This window comes from the organism of the source record quoted next, unplaced genomic scaffold (assembly GCF_019419815.1).
Source record: "Pyrus x bretschneideri cultivar Hongxiangsu unplaced genomic scaffold, Pyrus_bretschneideri_v1 Contig38, whole genome shotgun sequence".
Classification (NCBI taxonomy): domain Eukaryota; kingdom Viridiplantae; phylum Streptophyta; class Magnoliopsida; order Rosales; family Rosaceae; genus Pyrus; species Pyrus x bretschneideri.
Genome location: NW_025999701.1, coordinates 1,966,422 through 1,971,150, shown reverse-complemented (window position 1 = coordinate 1,971,150; position 4,729 = coordinate 1,966,422).

Sequence of the window (4,729 nt, the reverse complement as noted above, 5' to 3'; positions counted from 1 at the left end):
AAGCAAATTCCAAGCAAAAAAATGTAAGGTGATACAAGGCAATAGAAAAAAAAATTATGTTTTATTTTGCAACAAAAATCATCAAACAAAACAAAACAAAACAAAACAAAACAAAATTAAAGAAAGGGCTTCAATATTTCCAAAAAAAAAAAATTTAAAAAAAAAACATCAAAGGAAAGTACCTCTCCTTGCCAAAATACAAAAAGAAATCCCTCTAAGGCAAGGACAAGTCTTCAAGTTTCCCAAACCAAGAGGAAAAATACCCCCTTGTCCGAAAAAAATGGAAAGGGAAAGGAAAAAAAAATGCAAATCCTATTTACCCAAGGACAAGCATTAAATCTTTCCAAAACCTTGAAGGAAATCACCCTCATTGCCAAAATTGAAGGAGGCTCCTACTTAAGGAAGGAAATGCATTTTTCCCATACCCACAAGGAAAAAATTCAAGTCCCAAAATACATCAAATGTATTTTGCCAAAGATTATGGAAAATCAAATACACACAATAAATATGTGTTGATTTGTCCATTTTCAAATTTTCTTTCAAGATCAAGCCTCTACAGCCCTTGAAGAAAAAAAATTTCATTTTCACTCAAGATCAAGCCTCTGCGGCCCTTGAAGAAATATTCGTCCAAGAAATACGCCTCAACAGCCCTTGACAAAATTCATCATCTCAATTCAAGAAATATGCCTCAATGGCCCTTGAAGAAATGTTTTCATTCAATAAATACGCATCTACGGCCCTTGAAGAAGCAAACTAATTCAAGATCAAATCTCGACGACCCTTAAGTTAGGACATTCAGATTGCAGGACTTCAAAACACGTTTCCTACATGTGATAACCATATGCCTACAACGGGCCTTGAAGTGGGGGCATTTGTAGACATGTAAATTTCGTTGCATGCAAATGATGCATCACAAAGCTCTACATGGCATATGACTTATCACAAATAAACAAGTCATCAATGACATGTGGCACAAATCAAGCAAAGGAAGCTCAAAACTTCTCCAAAATTTGGCCAAAAGGGGAAAATACCCCTTAAAATCGGCAAATGGTCCAAATTGCTCTCAAAATCGGAAAGAAAGTTAAAGCATCTTCACAAAACAGGCAAGAATTGAAGATTCCTCACAATATAGGCAAGAAAGCCCTATAAGTTGGCCAAGCAAGGGAAAGTGGCTGAAACAAGATACAAATCAAAGCTAAATATACCCAAAGGCATGGCTTTGGAAGTCTATTAATACAAGGTCCCAGGACAAACAAAGGGTGGACAATTTCTACATTGAAGGGCCAAAATTCTCACAAAAAGAGAACCTCTGCCAAATCTTTGAAGACTAATACGCTGCCAAAGATCTCTTCGAAGAACGTACAACCAAAGCTGAAGCTTTCTTTCGACCAAAGCCGAAGCACTCCCTTGAAGAATTAACAAGCACACGTACCAATTCCTTCAAGACTTTGTTGCAAGTTTAAAACTTGTAACGACGTTTGATTCAAAATCAAGTCGTCAAGACCCTTGAATCAACGAAATCCCATATCAACATCACCTTTGCCGTAGGTCATACACAAACCTAGAGGTGAAGACTATCCAAGCATTGTTTCAAGCTCGAAACTTGAACCAATCGTTCAATCGTTCATCTAAGATCAAGTCATCGCGACCCTTAGATCAACAACCTACACATCTACATCAAATTTGGAGACTGAATAGAGGAAAGTTGCAAATAGAGATTGTAACCCTACAAATTCATCAATACAAATCTACTTTGTACACGTGTTCTCATTTCATTCGTTACAGAATTTCGTGTTTACAGAACTGGTTTGGTTCTGTTGTTTCAATATAAAGATCTTATCTTTGTTTTAGTTTGTAGTTAGAAGTTGAAGTTAGATTACAAGAATTGGGAAAGTAAAGGATAAGTGGCTCAGATTCACCTGTTATATTTTTTGGAATTGCTTATTTGATTTCTCAATTTTTTTCCAATTTCTTATATTTAGCTTTGTGCCTCGGTTTTTCAATTGGGGTTATGCTCCCTTGGTGTTGGATTGAAGCAAATAGCATGAATATTTTGTTATATATAGTTCTTTTTTTTCTTTTTTTCATTACTATGCTTTCTAGTCCGACTTTGTGTCAAACGCTTTACTAAATTAGTCCAGATTTGTCTATTTTAAGCAAGTCAAGCGTAATCCCTTAAGCTAGTCCAATCTAAGATAGTCCAAGGCAACAAACACACAATCGTGGGACTCACTCTACATCGAACTTCAATGATCCGAACTGTCTATTTTTGTAAGTCTCATTCATAGATCATCCTTACAAAAAATTCAATTCAATCCAAAATCATTTGTTTGTTTAACTATCATAATGAAATTTCATTGTTTCTTATAGAACAAATTGTTTGTCAATTTCTTTGAACGCAATTAGATGTCACAAATATTTTCGATTTGGCTAATATTTTTTAAAGATGATCTAAAAGGTGCGACTTGAAAAATAGACAATCCAAATAATTCGATATGATATGAGCCTCATAACTAATCACGTCATATATATCTACACACACCATTGTAATCTTGATTCACCAACCCCCACCATAACTAATCACGTCATATATATCTACACACACACACACGCACACCATTGTAATCTTGATTCACCAACCCAGCAAAATGATATTATTATCTTGATTCACCAAGCCATGACAGTGAAAGCTTTGAATTCGCCACCCGATTGTTACTTTTTAATCAACGACGTGGTTTTGTAAATTGCTATTAGTCAAACAAATATACTAAATGCAAGTGGCTTTTGACTATCGTGATGAAAATATATTAAGTTGTTGCATAATGACGTAGGTTCGAACTCTGTCAATAACTAATCTAACATCTAATTTAATAAAATCTATCGTTTTATAAAAAAAAAAAAAATACTAAACTAATAGTGATTTTTACATTGATTAATTCTTTATATATAAAAGTTAACTTTTGTATTTTTTTTGTATATTTTTTGAAATTCTAATGGGAAAAGAACAATCTAGGCATTGTCATTTAACTGTTACGATGAAATTTCAATGTTTCTTAGAACATACATGATGTTCATCAATTTCTTTAAACTCAATTAGATACCTCAAATATTTTTTATTTGGCTAGTACTTTGTAAGGAAGATCTATGAGATGCAACTTGAAAAATAAATTATTGAGATTGTTGAAGTTCGATGTAATATAAGCCCCACAACCAATCCCTACTTTGAAGAAATGGATATCCCTTCCTTCGGAAAGTGCTCGTCTCCAGATCCCTTTCCACCAAATCCATTTAGTCCGGGATCCGGGCCGTTGGATTTTGATTCAACGGCTACAATTATTATAACATTTAAAGTGACCTTCTGTTTATAATCGTTGGATTAAATTTTAACAATCCAGATCCCGAACTAGATGTTGTAGTGGAAAGGAATCCGGAAAGGATCCCTTTCCCCTTCCTTCAAAGATAGATACGATCGTTATCTTGATTCACCAACCCAGGAAAGTGAGAGATTTGAATTCGCCACCCGATTGTTATCTTTTTAATTAACGTGGTACTGTTAATTGAGATTAGTGATTTTTTTTTTTTAATGTGGAAGTGATTTTTACGTTCATTATTTGTTTATATATTAAAGTTCGAGACTAGAATAATGAATATTTTTTGGATACTAATTGCATCCCCACATATCCCCAATTGTAAATACTATCTTGTTTGAATAAAATCAATGATCTGAACCGTTCAATTTATCAATTTTTACTTAAAGATCACTCATAAAAATTACCATTTGAATCGGAGATTGTTTTATCATCCCAACTCATCAAAATAATTGTGGTTCACCATAAATATATTACTTGGTATCTATACCACCGTTGATTTGTTGTATACATTTGAATGACTAGATAATTTTTTGTTGAAATGACTTTTTATGGGGGTGATACTCAAATGAAGAGTAAGAAACTGAAGGGTTCCAACTATAAATTTGTATGATCAATACACGTTATTCGCAAGGGAAGAATAAGCTTATCCCTCCAAGAGGAGGAATGCAAGTATTACCTATATTTTTTAAAGCCACAACTTGGTCAAAAAAGTAAGCAAACGGAAAAGAACACCTCAACAAAACTATACAATTTTCGCTTAATGTCAAAATGGTCGATGTGTTATAGTCATTTGACCAATTTAGCCTCTGTGTATTTAATTTGGCATTTAGTCTTCGTGTTAATCTTTGCTAACCAATTAAGGACATTACATCCAATTTCTATAAATTCATAAAAATATTATAACCCATTATAGAAAGATATTTTTCAATTAAGATAAAAAGAAATTTAATTTCAAAATGAAAAAAAAAATTATTAAAACAAACCCACCTTGCCATCCATCCTGTCCTTAACCCAAATCCCAACCTTAACCACACACGCTGGCAACTCAACGAACGCGTCTCTAGATCCACCTGTCATTGCACGAGTTCCATTATTGTAGTCCTAATAAATTTAATCATGACCTCCTCATCTTCAACTTTGTAATTAAAAAGTAGACTGCAATTAAGAGAGCCATATACTACCCTTTATCTTTATTTTAAATTTAAGTTACAAAAAAATGCATATCAATAAGAAATAACACATATAAGAGATAATACTTCAAATCTAAAAAACTATTAAGGTTGTGACACAGAAAAGAGGGAGGCAAGAAAATTGGGAGAGGATAGAACGTTAGACAAGAGGTCGGGAAGTTGGGACAA